We start from the raw sequence: 21,611 nt of genomic DNA on the forward strand, positions 1-21,611 counted from the left end.
AGACCCTCTCTGCTTGTTGGCTCTTCAGTGGGACACTCCTTTCAATGTGAGTTCTGGTGAGCTTCTTGGCAGTCTTAGCCTTGTGTGCACTGAAGGATCTCAGAGGATTCTTCAGTGTCTCCTGGTTCTTCAGACTCAGCTTCCTAATTAAGACTTTGGATTCTGGTGAGATTCACTTTTGGATTTGCATTTACAGTCTGGAGACATTAGGATTAAACTTAGGGTATTTGTAGCTAGGTAGTACTTTATGTCTCTTTATCTACATTTTTCCACTTTCACTCTTTCCACCTCTTTGTAAATAAAGCTGCCAAAAGTCATTTTGACTTACATTGTAATATTTTTAAATCCGCGACCACAATATTACTTTAGAACTTTCATATTAGCATAAAAACCTAAATTTAAACTCTTACAAGCTCTAAGCTATAGTTCTATAATCTGACATGAACTACTTGTCCTTTCCCTCAAGTAGATCATAATTTAGTGTGAGGATAGGATAGAGTCACAACATCCTATGTGGATTTAGAGGAGGGAGAATTCAGATCTGGTTGGGGAAGTCAGAAAAGGCTTTTATGAAAGGTTTTTGTGAGGCCATTCACCTCATCATTCCTCACAAGAACAGTAGGACTTCATCAGTCCCCACACTAGATACTTCATCTCCCTCCTACAATATGCTGTTTTCTCCAGTAGATTGTGAGCTCCTTTGAGGGCTATCTTATACCTTTGAATCCCCAGTGCCTGTATAGCACTTGATACAGAGTAGATGTTTAAAAACTGATTACTGACTCTAAGGAGCACTTAAAATGGGTATTTAAAGACAGAAAAGATTTCCAGAGAAGGAGATGAAGGCAAGAGGAACAAGTTTCCCATAGAAGGAAGGGTTTAATAAGCCAAAGAACAGAAGTAGTAAAGGCATGTACTCTATGATTTCAAGACACGAAAAATCCACATACAAAAAAATAAGGCTCAGGTTAGTTGTTTTACCTGAAAAGCTAAATGAGCTCTGAAATAATTTTTTGGGGTATATATTATAACTCCTTGAGATGTCTTTACTTAAGGTATCTTTCCCAAATTTTAAATCATATTTCAAACACCAACATTCATTATTTCATAAGAAATTAATAAATGATTATAATGCAAGTCCACATAATATAAATACTTTTGGAATCTGAAGGATCATAAATAAAGAGACCTTGAGGTTATCTAGTCCAAATCCCTCACACTTTATAGATGAAGATAACTAAGGCCCAGAGAAGTTATGCAATTTGTTCTGGGTGACAACAGTACTCCTGCTATCCCAGTGACGGCGAATTTATGGCACAGGTGCCAAGATGGCACTCAGAGCGCTCTCTGTGGGCACTTGGCCACCCTCCCCACTACCTCCTACCACCTACCCCCAGAGTTGTGTGAACTTTAGATTACCCTACTTAGTCTAACAAAATCAGGAATGTCTATACCCACACTTAAGGATTAAGTATTTAGGAGGATGGCCTATGACAGACATGTGCTAGCAAATGACAAATCAGAAATAACTGACAGACCCCTGGACTGTCCTAAGTTAAGCCTAAGATATCATTGGTACATGTGAGATGCAGGAAAGTGGAATAAAACCGTCTATATGTTTCACATCACTTACTCTCTCAGGCCTCTTTGATAGTGGAGAGGTGGCTGGTGGCAGCTTCCTGAGTGTGTTGGCATCCTGGCGTGGCAGCTGCTATTGTCTGGGTTTAGTGGTGAGTTTTCCTTGATACCATACTGGAGGAAGCCTAGTAACCTAGTTTGGAGAGGCTTTTCTCTGACATCTCTCAAGTTTAGGCTGATTTTTCTCTCCTTTAACTTCCAAACACTATCCTCTTAGAGAAGCCTCTAATCTTCAAGGACCTCATGGTGGAGGACTTTGAACTCGCCTAGCACAGATTGGGCGGGGGAAATCCTATACCTTTCTTTCTCTCTTCTCCTTGATTTCTTCCCTATATATTGATTAAACCACCATAAATTTCCAAACTGACTTGGGTATTTTATTTGGGATATCCCCTGGCAACCAAAAATCAAACTTAGATTAGGTCACAACCCTAAATTATCCTTACAGTCAGTTACTAGAATGGCAGAGTGACTCGGGCAGGGCTGCTCCCCTCTCCCTCTCCACAGTGTCTTATGACATTGTTTCACATCCCCCGCCCTTCTGCTCAGCAGCCCAATGGGAGTCTACATTGAGTAAGGTGGGTGGCTTACAGGTGGCAGAGCTAGAGGGGAATGGAGTGCTTGGGCTATTCCCCTCCCCCTCTCTATATTCACTGAGGACATTCCTCACTTCACCCACCCCTTCGCCCAGCAGCCAATGGGAGCACTTCCTCCCTCCCCTGTGTGGGGTAAGGGACTGGGGGGGGGGGTGAGGGTGAGGGGTGGAAGAGAGGGCATACCTGACACTTGATGGGGAGAGGGGCATGGCACAAGGTCTTGGGGGGGGGTGAGCACAGTACAGGGTCTGAGGGCAGATTGGGGGTGGGGCCTGGCATTCAGTCTCTAAAAGGTTCATGCTATGCTATGCTGCCTTCCTATTTACTTATAAGAATCTTTTATATTATCTACATTGATTTGTTTACCACCACCCAAAATATATCATATACTTTCCTGATCCATCACCTTTTTCCTTGATTCTATACACCAAAATTATCATCTGTCTTTTAAATTCTATTTATCCAGAGAGATTCAGCTATTTTTAAAAAAGAAAAGTGGATTTATTCTATTGATATAGTTTAAATGAATATATCTGTGAGAAATTGTGAAATAATTAGATAAAACTTTCTGTCATTATAATCTGACAAAAGTAAGACTACTGTGAACTTTAGATTACACCACCCTACTTAGTCTAACAAAATCAGGAATGTCTATATCCACACTTAAGGATTAAGTATTTAGGAGGATGGCCTATGACAGACATGTCCTAGCAAATGACAAATTAGAAATAACTGACAGACCTCTGGGCTGTCCTAATTTAAGCCTAAGATATTATTGGTACATGTGAGACATAGGAAAGTGTTGTAAAACCATCTATATATTTTGCATCACTTACTCTCTCAGGCCTCTTTGATGGCGGAGAGGTGGCTGGCAGCAGTTTGCTGAGCGTGTTGGCATCTTGGTGTGGCAGCTGCTATTGTCTGGGTTTAGTGGTGAGTTTTCCTTGATACCATACTGGAGGAAGCCTAGTAACCTAGTTTGGAGAGGCTCTTCTCTAAGATCTCTTGAATTTAGGCTGATTTTTCTCTCCTTTACCTTCCAAATACTATCCTCTTAGAGAAGCCTCTAATCTTCAAGGACCTCGTGGCTTGCCTGACACAGGCCAGTTGGGAGAAATCCTATACCTTTTCCCTCTCTCTTCTTGATTTCATCTCTCTATATTGATTAAACCACCATATATTTCCAAACTGACTTGGGTATTTTATTTGGGATATCCCCTGGCAACCAAAAATCAAATTTAGATTAGGTCACAACCCTAAATTATCCTTACACTACTAATTAGATCTTCCTATCATTTTCTTTTTCTCTCCCCAAACTATAAACTACTTTTGAGAAGGAACCTATGGAATTATAAACTATGAAGTCTAACTTTTCTTCTGTGGAAGGTAGCAGAATTTAGAAATAACAAGCAGTAGATGTATATACTACATTAGAGGGAAGATAATATGGTTTCTATAAGGGGCACACCTATGAGCTCTTGAGTAAGTAGATATCCATGTCTATTTGTTAATCAATTGTTTATTAAATATCTACTATATGCTAGGCACTAAGGCATTCCCTTCTCTCAAGGAGCTCACAATCTAATGGGGTGAGGAGACAATTTGCAAATAACTGTATACATACAAACACCTATATACATGATAAATTAGAAATAATCAATAGAGAAGGTTAATAGAATTAAGTGGCTCAGGAAAGGCTTCCTGTAGGAGGAGGATTTTAGTTGGGACTTGAAGGAAGCAAAAAAAAAGTCTCGGAAGCAGTGAGGAGGGAGAGACAGAGAGAGAGAGAGAGAGAGAGAGAGAGAGAGAGAGAGAGAGAGAGAGAGAGAGAGAGAGAGAGAGAGAGAGACAGAGAGAGACAGAGAGACAGAGAGAGACAGAGACAGAGACAGAGACAGAGACAGAGACAGACAGACAGACAGACAGACAGAGAGATCAGAGCTGTGTTTTAGGAAGAAAAGACTTGGCAGGGAGCCCAACCAACTATATGGATAGAATATCTATTTGGATTTTCTAAAAACATTCTATAATATTCCATACCAAAAGATAAGTTTTAGAAAATGAGTTACCAAAGAAAGGCTGTTGTCAGATAAGAAACTAGAGAGAGAACACAAAGGGCATGAATAAATTCTTTTGTCAATGACTTAGATAGTGATACATATAATACAAAGCTAGGAAAAATATTTAACATGCTGAAAGAAAAAAATCTGAACCAAAAAATATCCAAACCATTTAAAACAGTGGACCACATCTAATAAGATAAAATTTAAAAGAGATAAATATAAAGTTCTGAACTTGGGTTTAAAAAAATCAATTGCATAGGTATAGCAAAGAGTAATCAGAAGGGCATTTATGAGAAAAAATACTTGGAATTTTAATCAACATCCTCATTTTGAGCCCACTGTGTGACATAGATGCCACAGAAGCAAATTTTATTAAACTTAACAATTGTTTGTTAAGATTCTACTCTGTTCCTGGCATTGTACTAAGCACTAGGGGTTAAGGAGACAAAAACGAAAGATTCCTAGCTTTCTTTATTAAATTTAAAATTAATGTTTTTGTCTTTTCCAACAGTTGTCAAGTCCCTACTCCTTTAGCTTCCAATTTTGCCACAACAAAAGACACTGTTATACATATTTTCATACTCAGGGGTCCTCCTTTCACTCTTCCTCTGATTTCTTTGGAAGATAAGCCTGGAACTTCTATCTCAGGGTCAAAGAATAGTCAGTAGTAGAGTGACTTTTTGGATCAAGTTCCAAATTGGTTTCCAAAATGATTGAACCAGTTCATAGAAGGAGATGATATTCTATTGAACCAGCACAGGTAACATTCCAACCTTGTTAGGTTATATAATAAAAGTAGACTGTCTAGATCAGAGGTAGTAAACTCTTGTTGGGTTATAAGCATGGGCGAAACTTTCTTGGGCAGCTGAACCAGATTAAAATGTAATTGGGACTATTTAACAACCAAATAAATAAAAACAATACAACATAACATAATGTCAAATATAGATAATGTAAATTTGTAGTTTTCCACATCAATCAATAGCCAACAGGGACACATTTTTATCTGAGTTTGACACCACCGACTAGAGCAATGGCTGGAAGTAAACCTACTAAGGGGATTGTCTGGACCCTAAAGGGAAAATGAACAACCAATTTTAAACTGAGGGGTTACATCCTACCCAAGACCTTCATTCTATCACAGACTTGTCCTCTACAGAAATACTAAGGATTTCAAAACTTCCCCACTATGCTCTTCCAACAACTGGCTTTCAGTGGCTGGATCAGGCAAGGGCCAACATAGGGTGACCAATTCCAATCCCGGCTCCTAAATAAGCAAAATTCCTTGCTTTCTCCCCAATTCCTTCAGTATTCTTTTCTCTATGCTTGATGATCACTTCAAGATGCAGGAAGCTCCCTTCAGCAGGCAGACTGGTTTCTAAGTAAGAATAAAATTCTCTCCAACTTTTCATTGTTTAGTGGAGGAAAAACAGACATGATTGGGTTGCAACCACATTATCTTTCTCCTTCACACACTCTCATCTTCCCAACTTTTCTATTTGCATTGAAGACTGAGAAGACTACCATGCTTCTAATCTCAGCAGAAGCTTCCAGATGCTTTACCTCCTTTGAACTTACCCAGGAAATCAAAGGGAGTCCAAAGGAGCACAAACTAGAAACACTAGCATTCCAAATGGAACTTGAGAGCTATGATCCTATAGCATCTTCATTAACTATCTTACGTATTTGGAATTTCTTTTCTCCCAAGTCTAACAAATTTCTTTATGTCATATTTCAATTTCCCACTTCCCCTGTCCCTATCACAGAAAAACATGACTCTAACACAGAACTGTTCCTGCTATAATCTCTCCTAAAAGTGTCATCCATTCTTATCTCATCCCAGTCCTGTTCCTCCTGTCCTCCATCCTTCCTTATCCACTAGAACCCTTATTTCTTTACTTCATCCTGGTTCTCTTTTATACTGCTTCCATATCTTTGTAATAACTGAAACTTCCTCCTGAGGATGCTCCCATAAAGACAGCAATTCTTTTTCTCACTCCCTCTGTCTCATAATAGAATAAAGATGTAATTAACACACTTCTTGCTTCATATTCCTACTTTCAGACCCTTGACACTACAAACAACCTCAATCTCTTCCATTTTTCCTTTGAAATTCATGCTGTTTAATAATATCACCTTCTTCCTAAGCTTTGACAGTGCTAGCTCAGTCTCTTTTTCCTTTCCCTTGCTGTCATCCTAAAAACTAAGGATTCATGTTGATGACCATTCTAACATTGTGTTCTTGCAGGTTCTTAAATTCCAATTCTTACCATCTCTACTTTAGGCACTCACTAGGATGATCATTCTGTATACCTCATCATCACTTGAAACTGTTCTGTTTCCAAGAGCTTGACCTGTGAAATTGCTTTTCTGACCATATCCTTCTATAAGTTCAGTGAATTTAAAAGAACCAGGAGAACAATGCATACTATATCTAAAGAACTGCAAAAGAAAGCAACTGTGAAAGATTTAAGAACTATGAGCAATGCAATGACAAATCACGATTACAGAAATGAGATAATGAATCATGCTTCCCACCTTTTGGCAGAGAAATGGACTAGAAGTTCAGAATGAAACATAAATTTTCAGAGTCAATGTGTACACTTGTTTTGTTTGATGAGATTAAATTATTATAAGGGAGAGCTTTTGTTGTGTGTGTGTGGAGTGATCACTACAAAAAGTAAGAAAAGACTTATTTTCTTTAAACATTTTTTTAATTTAGAATATTTTTCCATGGTTACATGATTCCAAATCTCCCCTCCCAAAATTGACAAGCAGTTCCACTGGGTTATACATGTATCATTGTTCAAAATCTTTTTCCATGTTATTCGTATTTGTAGTAGAGTGATCTTTTAACATCAAAACCCTAATCATATCCCTATTGAACTATGTGATCGATTGTATGTTTTTCTTCTGTATTTCTGTTTCCATGGTTCTTTCTCTGGATGTGGATAGTGTTCTTTCTCATAAGTTCCTCTGGATTGTTCTGGATCGTTGTATTGCTACTAGTAGAAAAAATCTATTAAATTTGATTGTGCCATAATGTATCAGTCTCTGTGTATAATGTTCTCCTTGTTCCACTCCTTTCACTCTGCATTAATTCCTGGAGATCTTTCCAGTTCACATGGAATTCCTCCAGTTCATTATTCCTTTCAGCACAATCCACCACTGTCAGATACCACAATTTATTCAGCTATTCCCCAATTGATGGACATCCCCCCATTTTCCAATTTTTTTTTGCCACCACAAAGAACGCAGCTATGAATATTCTTGTACAAGTCTTTTTCCTTATTATCTCTTTGGGGTACAAACCCAAGAGTGGTATGGCTGGGTCAAAGGGAAGGCATTCTTTTAAAGTCCTTTGGGCATAATTCCAAATTGCCCTCTAGAATGGTTGGACCAATTCACAACTCCACCAGCAGTGTATTAGTGTCCCAATTTTGCCACACTCCCTCCCCACATTTATCACTTTCCTTTGCTGCCATATTGGCCAGTCTGCTAGGTGTAAGGTGGTTCTTCAGAGTTATTTCAATTTGCATTTCTCTAATTAGGAGGGATTTAGAACACTTTTTTCAAGTGCTTATTGATAGTTTTGATTTCATCATGTGAAAATTGCCTATTCATGTCCCTTGACCATTTGTCAATTGGGGAAGGGACTTTTCTTAAAAAACAAGCAAAAAGGGGCAGCTGGGTGGCTCAGTGGATTGAGAGCCAGGCCTAGAGATGGGAAGTCCTAGGTTCAAATCTGGCCTCAGACACTTCCCAGCTGTGTGACCCTGGGCAAGTCACTTGACCCCCACTGCCTAGCCCTTACCACTCTTCTGTCTTGGAGCCAATACACAGTATTGACTCCAAGATGGAAGGTAAGGGTTTTTATTTAAAAAAAAAAACACCTCCAACAAAACTTAAAAAAAAAAACACACACACACACAAAAGAGAGCAGAAGGAAGACCAGAAGGGGAGAAAAACAAGTAGGGCAGAGTTGGAACTACCAAGTTAAATCAAATACCTAAAAAACAACAACTATGTAATACAATGATAACACTATTTAAAAAATGTATTATCTATTGCTTGGATTAGGAAATGTCTGCATTTGTTGATGTCTGTTAAGCTAAAAGGAGCTAAAAAGAAAATTTAATTTTAAAAAACGGTTATCATTTGTTACCTCTCCCAGGTTCGCTTTTATGACCTTGTTTCTTGATTTCTCTTTATTCATCCAATCTGTCAACTCTATCCTCACATTATTTCTCTACCTAATTGGTCTGTAATTTAAATAATCCTTACTCTCTTCCCCTTCAGCAGTTCCCAGGCTACTCTTCTTTAGTCCCACACAATTCATACAGGCTGTCTCTTTTGCCCCTAAATTCTTGAACTGATGAATAATACAAAAAGAAATCACAAAAATGCACCGAGTCCACTATTGATTTCTATAATATAACCACAACTGCCCCATCCTTGTCACATCTCATTAAATAGCTTACTTATTTGATCTCATTTTCCCTCCAAAGGTTATTTTAAAACTTTAACCCCCCCCATTTCCCTACATCCTTTCCCCTCATACTCTCAAAATAGGATTTCAACTTATTGAAAAGATTGAGGTCCACTGATATGAACTCTAACTTTGCTCCTGAATTTATCTAATCCTCTCAAAGTTGTCACTGTATGTAACTGCCTTCCTTCCTTCCAGTTTCAGCAGAAGGTGACTCAGCTTTTTACTAAAGCAAAATCATTCATCTATCCCCTAGCTACCACCTCTTCCAGTTTTCCCTGTTTCCTCTGTGACTTTGATGAATTAGTCATTCCATTTTAGTAAATCTTCAATCTGTACCTCTTTACTAGATTAATCCTATTTCAAAGATACTCTTGGTCTCTCTCATTGCCCCCATATTTTTCATTTTAGATTTTATGCCTTTACTTAGATCTTATTTGATTTTTATTCTTTTTTTTCTTTAAAAATTTTTATCGTTTAAAATTTTAATTATATATTTAATCACCACCACTACCACAAAACACCTAACTAAACAAGTACATAAAAAATTATGTGCAAAACCACAAACTTCACTTTGTTTATAACTTTTTACAAATATGTAAATTATAGATATATGCTAATAGAAATATCCTCTGGTTTTGAGTTCCTTGGAATTTGTTTTACTTGGATACTTTTTTCTCTTGATTTTGTGGCTGTAATTAAAAAAATGCAAACAGAATATGTATTATTCTTATTCTATTTTCATCTTTTCATATATTTCCCTTATTTTCTTTATATTTCCAATATTAGCCATTTCTAATAACATAATCCATTACATTCAAATATCACAATCTATTCAGTCATTTCTCCCATTCTTGCATTTGTATTATTTCCAGTTATTTTATCTTTCCAAAGTTTCCATAAATATTTTCATATGTACACAGCTTTTTACCCTCTCAATATGGCCTTTAGGGCCTAATCCTAGTAATGGGAGCCCTAGGTTAATGAGTATGAACAACTTTACAACTCTTAATGTATACTTTCATCTTTTTTTCCTGAAAAAAAAATTCATAGTTGTCTAATAGTCTAAAAAAGGCCTGTTTCTCCATGTTCCTATTAGCATTTAATTTGATCACTGTAACCCATCTGATTCTCAGTTAACAAACATTACCAGTAACATATTAGCAAGATTGGTCCTTAGGCAGCAAACACAATCTGTTGTCAGGACCATATGCTTTCCAAAACAAAGTCCAGCTTGGTCATATCCAATGCAACTTTTGTTCCAATGTGACATCCCCTCAGGAATGCCCCAGGATTACCTCCATAATATGATGATGTCAAAAGTAAGTCTTTTGCAGAGTATTTATATACTCTCTAAACCATTGTTATCCCACCAGAAACTATGTTTGGATTATCTAAGCTCAGGCTTAGATTACTACTAATCTCATGCAAGTGGGGGCTCTCTTGATACCCATTATATTTAACTTACCTATTTATCTTAGATTCTTTTTTTGTTGTTGTTAGATTTATCTAGTTCTTAGAGGGGAAAATTAAAGGACCCCCCCATCATTATTTTGTTATTTATTTCCATCTCTACCTTATTTAGTTTTTCCTTTAAAAAATCTGAATGCTGTAACATTTGGTACATACAGGTCCAATACTGATAATGTTTCATTATCCATAGTACCCCCCAACATAATATAGTTATCCTGTTCATCCCTTCCAGTTATATCCATTTTATCCCCAACTCTGTCAGATATCATGATTGCTACCTCTGACTTCTCTGGATAAGCTGAGCTTTAGTATATTCTGCTCCAGCCCCCATCTTCACTCTATGCATGCCTCTCAGTTCCAGTGCATTTCTTGTAAACACCACATTGTAAGGTCCTGGTCTTTGATCCTTTTTGCTATCCATTTTCTTCCCATGGGTGAATTTATTCAATTATATTAAATGTCATAGTTACCAGCTATACATTTCCACCTATTCTGCTCCCTACTCACTGTCTGCTCCCCCCCTTCCCCTTCTCTTTACCTTTCTTTCCACTATATCCCTCCTCGGGTGTCCAATTTCCTTTGACCAATAGTTTTCTAATTCACATTCCTTCCCCCAAGTCTTCTTTATCCTCTCTCTTTGCCCTCCTACTTCCAAATTGGTTCACCTTTCCAAAAGTCTCTCCCTTGTCCTTTCCCCTTTACTTTTTCATTCTTATTTTAGCCACCTTTCCAAAAGTCCCTTCCTTGTCCTCACAACCATGGCCTCCACATTTTGATATGAGTTCAATTCTAAAATTCTCTCTCCCCCAACATCTCACACCCTACATCAAGATAAATTTAGAATGAGTAAATGACTTAAATATAAAGTAGGAAACTATAAGTAAATTAGGTGAACATAGAATAGAATACCTGTCAGATCTATGGGAAAGGAAAGAATTTAAGACCAAGCAAGAGACAGAGAATATTACAAAATGTAAAATGAATAATTTTGATTACGTTAAGTTAAAAAGTTTTTGTACAAACAAAACCAATGCAACCAAAATTAGAAGGGAAACAACAAAGTGGGAAAAAATCTTTATGACAAAAACCTCTGACAAAGGTCTAATTTCTCAAATTTATAAGGAGCTAAATCAATTGTATGAAAATTAAAGCAATTTTCCAATTGCTAAATGGGCAAGGGGCATGAACAGGCAGTTTTCACATGATGAAATCAAAATTATCAATAAGCACATGAAAAAGTGTTCTACATCTCTTATAATTAGAGAAATGTAAATCAAAACAACTCTGAGGTACCTCCTCACACCTAGTAGGTTGGCCAACATGACAACAAAGGAAAGTAATAAATGTTGGAGGGGATGTGGCAGAATTGGGACAATAATGAATTGCTGATGGAATTGTGAATGGATCCAGCCATTCTGGAAAGCAATTTGGAATTATGACCAAGGGACTTTAAAAGACTCTCTGCCCTTTGATCCAGTCATACCACTGCTGGGTTTGTACAAAAATATTTATAGCCATGCTCTTTGTGGTGGTAAAAAATTGGAAAACGAGGGGATGTCCATTGACTGGGGAGTGGCTGAACAAATTGTGGTATCTATTGGTGATGGAATACTATTGTGCTAAATGGAACACTGAAGGGGAGGAATTCCATGTGAACTGGAATGACCTCCAGGAATTGATACACAGTGAAAGGAGAAGAAGCAGGAGAATGTTGTACACAGAGACTGACACACTATGCACAATCAAACGTTAATGGACTTCTCTACTAGCAGCAATGCAATGATCCAGGACAATTCTGAGGGAATTATGAGAAGGAATGCTGTTCACATCCAGAGGAAGAACTGTGGGAGTGGAACACATTAGGAAAACATTTGCTTGATGACATGGTTCAATGGGGATATGATTGGGGATGTAGACTCTAAATGATCACTCTATTGCAAATATTAATAATATAAATAGGTCTTGATCAATGATACATGTAAAACCCAGTGGAATTGCTTGCTGGTTATGGGAGATAAGAGATTTGTGATTCCATTTATATACATTTTTCTTTGTATATGGAGATTCTTGTTTCATTTGGTTTTGTAAAATTTGGAATAAAAAAAGTGAAAAAATTAAATTAAATTAAAGATTTAAAAATTTGTCCTAAGTACTTTAGGGGAAAAAAGTTATAGTGTCATTGTATAAAATAGCAGGAAATGAAAATTTACTGAATCATAAATATCTTTCACATTTAACACGGTGTATTTTTTCATAGTTTTTACTAGTTAAATAGAAAATTAGGGGGCAGCTGGGTAGCTCAGTGGATTGAGAGCCAGGCCTAGAGATGGGAGGTCCTAGGTTCAAATCTGGCCTCAGACACTTCCCAGCTGTGTGACCTTGGGTAAGTCACTTAACCCCCATTACCTAGCCCTTACACAGTATTGATTCCAAGATGGAAGGTAAGGATTTTTAAAAAAATAGAAAATCATTTTCAAAATAGAAAATTAAAAATAATTAAGACATGGAAATTATCAAAGTTTATATGCTTATGCTCTATGTATATCTATGTTCAACCGTATGATAAGCCTCAACCAAGATAACATATGTAACACATTTGCCAGTGTTTAAGTACTACGTAAATGTGAGTTTTTATGAGTATTTTAAAATTATCTTTATGTACTGAATCCACAGAATCATATATCTGGAAATAGAAAGGTCATCCACTTCAACTCCTTAATTTCACATTTGAAGAAACTGAGTTCTAGAAAGTGTTACAGACAAAAGAGTGGTTGCCATAAACTGTGACCGCGAAAAATATGGTTTCAAGACTTTGAATTGCCAACACTGTAAAGATAATTTTAGCGTCTTGATTTTATATTAAAAAAATAAAGTGGTCGCCATGGGAAAATTCCCAAATATGAAATACCGAAGTCAGCTGGGTTTTATGGAGATTTTAATTAATACAAATAAAGGACTTAAGAAAAAGGAAGAGACAGAGTAAGTGGAAATAATAGGAAGGCTAGGGCCTAGGCCAATGGCCTAGCCCTTTTCTTTTTAAGAGAGAAAACTAAGTCAGTCTTTAATCACTCACCACAAGATTTTTCCAAGCAAGCTCTACTGTTCAGAGAGACCCAGCTCCTCCAACTAGTCTGAGCTCCAACTCAGCTACCAAAGATGAATTCAGTTCAGAGCCCTCTAGCTCCTTCCTTTTAAAGAAAATTTTCTCCTATGTCACCTCCCCTAAATTTCTACATCTACCAATCCCAGTAGATGTTTTCCAAAGGACTGACCATTCTTAATTCACACCTGAGTAGACTAACACTTTTGAGTAATTCACACCTGAGTAGACTAATCTTGTCCTTTGCAAGTTGCCTGATTAATTTGATCTTCATAGGTACTTAGCACCCCTTTGTATTAGATCTAAAAATAGTCCTAGCTTAAGGGTTCTTGCTTCACTTTAAGTATGGGTTGGGGACTTTTTCATTGTTCAATCAGGAGTTTACAACTTTATCTTCCCTTAAAGTATGCCTAAGTATGGGTGGAGTAATGTTAGAGTTCCCACATTCCTGACCAAAGTCCCTTCATTGTTTTAAAATGGGGAATAGTCCTAACCAAATGTTCTAAAGTAGAGTCTGAGAATTTTTAAGATTCACAAGTCTGAGAAATTTTAAGATTTACAGTCCCCCCGGATGATCACTGGGAGACTAGTCTCCCCATTGATCATTTAACATAATCATCTTGTAGTCCTAAGTGCACTTCTAACTACAGATATATACAATATTCAATTTTATACGAGGAAATTAGAGTAGTTAGGGAGGAATAGAAAAGAAAGAAAGAAAAACCAATTTTTTGCTAGGCGCATTGACAGAAAGCCAAATTAGGGGCAGTCCCTTTTGGCATAAATGTGTACATTTACAATAAATGTCCAATCAAATTTCAGTTCAATCAACCATATCCAAAGTTCATTCTTGATCTTCTTGCTGTAGTGTAGGTTTTCTGGCATCTGGATTTAGAAATTAGCAAGCTTCTTCCTTGAAGATCTTTTCTCGAACAAAAATCAAAATCTTGGATTTTCATAAAAATACAATCTCAAACAAAAAATCAAAAATCTTCATTGTTCAATCAGGAGTTTACAACTTTATCTTCCCCTAAAGTATGCCTAAGTATGGGTGGAGTAATGTTAGAGTTCCCACATTCCTGACCAAAAGTCCCTTCATTGTTTTAAAATGGAGAATGGTCCTAACCAAATGTTCTAAGGTAGAGTCTGAGAATTTTTAAGATTCACAAGTCTGAGAAATTTTAAGATTCACAAAAGTTTAGGTGATTTACTAGTAAGGTAGCAAGTTTTTGCAAAGTTTAGATTTACACACAAATCTGTAATCCAAATCTATTGCTTTTTCTACTATACATGCTTTTTTCATATAGTCTATGCCCTAAATGTAGGTAACTTTTGACACTTTTCCCACCTCCATTCACTGGCCTCTAGGAAATCACATGAATTTTCATGATGTAATTCTCAAGATATAACCCTTTCATGGTTCTTCATACCATTCTAGCTTAGGCTTTTTTCTTTGTCTTCGATATCCACTGCAGGATCTCTTTCATTTTGACACACTTGCTTGCAACTTCTATGTACATGATTTCCAGATTTACCATTCTAAACATCTAAGGTTACATCTTTCTGTTACAATTGAATGTTTCCTCACTGCCTAAAACATATGGTTAAAAAGCCCATTTATTTTTTTAATTTTCCCTACCAACTATCTTTCTAATCACCATGGAAAGCAGTGTGACCCAATCTCTCAAATTTCAGACTTTACTCATCTTCTTTTACCTCCTCAAATTATAAAAACAGAAAATGTCAGTCATAAATGTTCTCAAAGGTCATCTACTCTAAGCAATGCCTACATAAAAACCTCCTTCACAGTAATTGTTCATTTAAATTCATATTTTCTTAAAGGCCCCCAGTGAGGGGAAGAGACCACTAGTTTTCCTGATGGAATTCACTACATTTCTGGATACCTTTAATTGCTGATAAGAATTCTCCTCTGTCAAACCAAAATCTGCCCCTCAATATTGATCAGTTTTGTCACTTGGGGCCTGTCTGAACAAATCTAATCCCATTTTGTCCTAAATAGTACTTTGGATGCTGGAAGGCAGTTACACTATACTCCTTGGCCTCCCAAGTCTTTTCTTCTTCAGGTTAGACATTCAAGACCTCAGCTTTCCTCCAAACATAATTTCCATTTTTATGGATGGTAATTTGCTAATCTAGTTGAAGTGATTCAGAGAGAAGTGTGAATAAGACTTCCTAAAGAAACACATCATACTTTTACTTTTTACTTAGCTCTTATAACCCTTACAATAGATTCCAGGTGGCCAATCAGAACCCTTTTCAGAGATAGCCTGGTGGAATGGAAAAAGCATAAGATTTGGAATCAGACAACCGGGTTTAATTAAAGTCCTGCTACAACTACTTTAAACTTTGGGATCACAGACAAATCATTTAACTTCTCTAGATCAGTTGTTTCCTTATCTGTAAAGCAGGACTAAAATGTGGATTATCCAGCTCATGAATTAATAAAGATGGTTTCTGGTAGAATTGTGCCTAAGAGAAAACACACAATTTTATTTGACTCTAAAACAAAGCACAAGTAATAACAATGAACATTACAAAGCAATAACTGATTGGTTCCAAGCATGCTAACAAATGCGGACTGTGACTGGGCAGTCAAGACTGGCTTATGTATACATTCAGTACAACTAGAACATTATGCTCAAACATTAATTACAACCTTTTAAGCCCAAGGAGTGCCTATGAATGCAACTGATGCAAATGGAGAATTTAAAAACTTTTTTCTTTTTTGAAAAACAGTCATTTTCATATTGTGTATTTGACAAAAATTAGGGGAAGTTATTGCCTGTCTGTGTATTCTGATAATTTTATTGCACTTTCAGCAATATCACTGCAAGAGGCTAGTTTTTATCAGTCAGATTTCATATGAACCCTTCAGGCTATATGAAATTGCTTAGCCAAATCAAGATCTTTTGAGTTGAAAAGGCAATTTTAGGTGTTACAATTTCAAGTTCTTGAGCTTGGACATCATTATTTGGAAGTATAGTTGATAAGTAGCAAAATATTAAGCAAGGAAACAATGCAATACAACCTGAAACTTGTCTAAAATGATTTTACCTTAATTCTGACCCTAACTAGTAGTCATGAAATAGTACTAGCTTGGTGTCAGCAATGGAAATCAAAGTACAAATAAATGAAAGATTGAATTTTTTTCTTACCTTTGCAAGTCAGATATAATAGATAGCTAAATAGCGATAAGTAGCAATATTTGTCTCTATTTTTTTTAAGACATTCATACTCGTTCCAAAGGTATTAACCCTTGTTTGATAGAGCTAAGTGATATTTTATTTAAGATATAAATTAATACATTTTGTGTATTTTGCTAAGAAGATACAGAGCAGCATAGAAATCTCTGGTTATCATGGTGCTTAGTTGAGGCAAAACCAAAATGTGAGGAGTCAATTAAACAAGAAAATATTTAATAAAATTCAAGAAAGAAATCAGTATCACAAGGAAGTGCATAATAAAATGTAAAACCTATAAGTGGGCTGAAAGACTTATGATGAGATCCTGCTATAAACAATGTATATTATTTTCAACTATCCTAGGACAGTTTCTTATTCTCATACTTTGTCTCAGTAAGTCGTTGACAATGATACTCATAAATACTTAGCATTTATATAGTGCTTACTATGGGCTAAGTGCTTTACAATTATTATTTTATCTGATACTCACAACAACCCTTGAAGGTAGGTATTATTATTGTCCTTCCTTTACAGATGAGGAAACAGATGAAAACAGAAGTTAAGTGACTTGCTCAGGGTTACATAGCTAGTATCTGAGATTTGTAAGGATAATTTTAGGGTTGCGACCTAATCTAAATTATTTTTGGTTGCCAGGGAATATCCCAAATAAAATACTGAAGTTAGTTTTTTTTTAATTTATGGTGGTTTAATTAATATAGAGGGAAGGAATTAAGGAGAAGGGAGAGGGAAAAGGTATAGGAATTCTCCCGCCTGACCTGTGCCAGGGGGAGTTCAAAGTCCTCCACCATGAGGTCCCTGAAGAAGATTAGTGTCTTTTTAAGAGCCACTAATAGTGTTTGGAAGGTAAAGGAGAAAGAATCAGCCTAAACTCCAATAGAGCTCAGTACAGATGACTCTGAACTAGGCTACTACTCAGCTTCCTCCAGTATGGTATCAAGGAAAACTCACCGCTAAACACGGACAATAGCAGCTGCCACCCAAGATGCCGAAACGCTCAACACACTACACCAGCCACCTCTCTGCCACCAAAGAGGCTGGAGAGAGGAAATGATGCGAAATATATTGATGGTTTTTACATCACTTTCCTGCATCTCACATGTACCAATGGTAGCTTAAGCTTGACTTAGGACAGTCCAGGGGTCTGTCAGTTGTTTCTGATTTGTCATTTACTAGCACATATCTATCATAGGCCATCCTCCTAAATACTTAATCCTTAAGTAGGGGTGTAGACATTCCTGTTTTTGTTAAGACTAAGCAGGGTGGAGTAATCTAAAGTTCATAATCTAGATCTGAGCTTAGTTCTTGATTCCAGAGGCAGAACTATCCAAGAAGCCAGTTAGGTGCCCCTAATAATGCCTTTGTTTTAGAAAGGAATTTAGGAAGAAATATGGTCAGTGAAAATACCAATGGCTCTGGTGTCTGAGGATTTACATCAAGTCCCACTCTGAAGCTGATTACCTGGGCAAGTCACTTAACCTATGTGTACTATTACATTCACTATTTCCATGCCTTTGAATAGTTTATCCTTGCTTCCCCATGCCTTCAATGTAACTTTCTCCTCAATTTAGCCTCCTAAAATCCCTTTGCTTTTCTTCAAGGCTCAGCTCAAGTGCTGCCTCCTACTTGGGATCTTTCCCAGTATCTTCAGTTTTCAGTGTATATCCTGTCCCCCTTCACACCATGCCAAGTGGTACAGGATATAGAACATTGGGCTTAGAATCAGGACAGCAAGTCACTTAACCTCTATCTGAATCAATTTTTTTCACTGTTTTTCACTACTTCCCAGGGTTGTTGTGAGGATCAAATGAGATATTTGTAAAGTGCTTAGCACATAGTAATGTAACATGCTTCTCCCCCTTCTATATATGTGGTGTTTACTTATGTGTGCATGTTATCTCTTCTTAACAGAATGTAAATTTATTAAGAGTAGGAACAATTTCAGTTTTGTCATTGTATTATTAGTTTCACTATATAGTAGGTGCATAATAAATGCTTATTGAATGAAAGAACACCTAGAGTTTACAGCAGCATAAACTGTTAAATATTCTTGATCCCATCAAACCTTCTAATATGTATCTTTACTCTATCTATCTCAACTCTTTCTTCAGGTCCTTATAGTATATGGTGAATTTTTATCTGAGTAATACAGATGAATGGACTGATAAATGAATCATTCTATGCTTAACTACTAATGTGTATTATTTACACATTTTATTATGGTGTTACAATAATATTTATAATGCAATATGGTCACACCTCTAACATATTCTTTATACAAATATATCTAGATAGCTATTTTGATATGTAATTATTTCCTAAAAAAGGAAATAAGTTTGGTCTGATAGACTTATCAATTCATTTTTATTAGGAATTAAGGATGAAGCTGCAGGATTTGGGAATGGCATTCTTTTTTACATGGGGCCAAATTTCCAAGTTTTTCGGTTTTGGACTAGATGCTCTCCTTTCTTAAAGGTGCTTTGAGATCTTTAAAACAAGTTACTGTTAAACATCTTATATACTATAATGTTATATTGTATCCCAAAATTACACTGTCCTTTGAATACAAAATCACAAAAACTTGTAAGCATCCATTTATAACCTCCCCTTCCCACTGATGAATACCCTCGTTGATAGGTCCAAATGTTATCGTCTAACATTGAATGACCTTCAATAATAGGAAGTTCTCTACCTCAGGAGACAATACATTCAATCTCTAGTCTACTACTCAAAGAAGCTCTTGTTACTAAGTCAAATCTGCTTCCTTATAACTTCTACTCATTGATCTTCATCCTGTGATGTCACAAAGAACATACTTAGACTTCTGGATAAGTTGTCTGCCTGAATGGAGGCAATAACGAAGTTCTAACATATCTACTCAATAATGATCAAGAATTCTTAGAAACAAGTCAGTGTCAGTAACTTCTAATCTAAAACTACATAAAAAGTTAGTCAGAGGCCCATGGGTAACAGGAACAGGTGCCAACAGCAAAGCCAATGCCAGTTCAGGAAAATAAGCTAGCAGCCTTTCAGCCAAGGTATGGAGAGCTTACCAGGCTCTGGATCTAGAGGCAACAAAACTGGAGAACTCCCCTGAGAAAGCCCCAAGAACATCACAAACTACCACATAGACTTTGGAAGTGACTAGAATACTGTCATAGCAACACCTAGACTGGGACAACCCATGACTATGGATTCCAAGGTCCTGAATACTATCCTAAAATACCATAGAGAAGCCCTGAAGAAACAGTATTCTAAACCCCAGTGATACGGATGGGGTGAGGTGGAGGTGGGGGATCAGGAATGGGGCCAACTAATTTGAGAGGTGGATTTTAAGTAATTAATCCAAGGTTCTAAGTCAAGACCAAATAAAGTTGACCATCCCACCAAAAAGTTCTGGCTCTAGCACAAAGCTTAATTCAGAAACCAAGTCTGGAGAGATAATCAAATTGAAAAATATCTTATAGATTACATAGTATTGTTGTAGATACAGAGATATGCCAAAATCCAAACAAGGAGAAAATAACTCTATACCAACTACAGCGACTCAAAGAAAAAAAAACCATGTTTCATAAGGACTACCTGAGTCCCTGGAAGAAATGAAGCAAGAGACTTAAAATATAATTAATGCAATGTAGAAAAGAACTAGAAGGAGACTAAATGGCTTAGAACAAAAAATGTAAAGCTTATTCAAGTATTAGATACCCTGAAAACTAGAACAGACCAAAAAAGAACAATTATTGCACGAGAAAGCAAGAACTATCAGAATAAAACAAAAAATATTAGAAAAAAACCCAGAAGAAAATTTAAGGTATATTCTATGGATCATAACTGACCTGTAGACCAGGTTAAGGAGAAGGAATTTAAGAATCATTAAACTACTCAAAACTATGATTTTTTTAAAAAGTCTATATATTTCCACTCTAAAAAAACCTATATACTATATTTCAATCATGAATGAAAACTGCCTACATCTACTGGAATCAGAGTGCAAAGTAAAGACAGAAAGAATCCACTGATCACTTCCTGAAAGGAAATACAAAATGATATGTCTCAGGAATGTTGTAGCCAAAATCCAGCACTCCCACATCAAAGAAAAAAAAAATATTGAGTAAGCAGAAAAGAGTGTAAGTACCAAGGAATCATAGTTAGGATAATATAAGATCTGGCAGTTTCTTCTTTAAAAATGAGGAAATTTTGTAATACAATATCCCGAAAGGCAAAAGCTATGTATTTACAACCAAGAATAACAGCCCTCAAAATGCAGAGTAATCCTACAGGGGGGAAATGGATATTTAATGGAATAGAAGTTTTTAGGCATTCCCGGGGAAAAGATTAAAGCTAAGAAGGATATCTGAAATGCGAAACAGGAGTGAAGAGAAATCTAGGAAGATAATATATTTGAATGATGCTGTATTAACATTCCAATAAGAGGAGAAGAAATAAGTGTTTCCTCAGAACCTTAATGATTTCAAAGGGTATCTAAGGAGTTAAATAAGAAAAACAAGTCTGCAGGTGGATTGGTTCAGTAATATAGGAGATGCAGGAGAAGGGGGTAAAAAATAAATCTCATAATTAAGGTGTGCGAAAAGACAAGATTACAAATATGAAATTCACTATTACTTGAACTGAACAAAGGAAGGTAGAACAGACAGAAAAACAAAAAGTTTGGGGTATTTGTACATCATATTCAACAAGGAGACAGAAAGGATGGAGAAGGAGGAGAAAAGAAGAAGAATCAAAGGGGGAAAATAGTCAACAAGCAAAACAAATTTCCTTATCCCAAATGGAGTTAAAAGATAAAAAATAAATGAAAGAATTGTATACCAAGGAGGTGACCTTAATTTTATCCTTATCTTATGAGATATGTTATTTAATCTTGTTATATGCACAGGCCCTTTTCCTTTTAAAAGCCTTGTTTTCTTTTTAAAAATATTTTATTGATACTCTTTTTCTAACATTACTATCACTTACTCCCTCCCTCAACTGAACTCTCCCTTGTAACATATGTAATTAAGCAAAAACAAATTA

General features: G+C 36.3%; 1 protein-coding gene across 2 annotated transcripts in view; it reads right to left on the reverse strand.

Annotated features, from left to right (window-relative positions):
• Nucleotides 1-21,611, reverse strand: part of SIK2 (salt inducible kinase 2) — a 167,315-nt gene that overhangs the window by 58,597 nt on the left and 87,107 nt on the right. Inside the window, exon 1 of one of the 2 annotated variants that reach the window (XM_056794415.1) lies at nt 1,634-3,556. The exons of the other annotated variant lie outside the window; for it this stretch is intronic. The gene's annotated coding sequence lies outside the window, so the exon portion shown is untranslated. Of the gene's footprint in view, nt 1-1,633; nt 3,557-21,611 lie in introns of those variants that run through there. 2 annotated transcript variants of the gene reach the window in all.

This window comes from Monodelphis domestica, chromosome 4, assembly GCF_027887165.1.
Source record: "Monodelphis domestica isolate mMonDom1 chromosome 4, mMonDom1.pri, whole genome shotgun sequence".
NCBI classification, from domain to species: Eukaryota; Metazoa; Chordata; class Mammalia; order Didelphimorphia; family Didelphidae; genus Monodelphis; species Monodelphis domestica.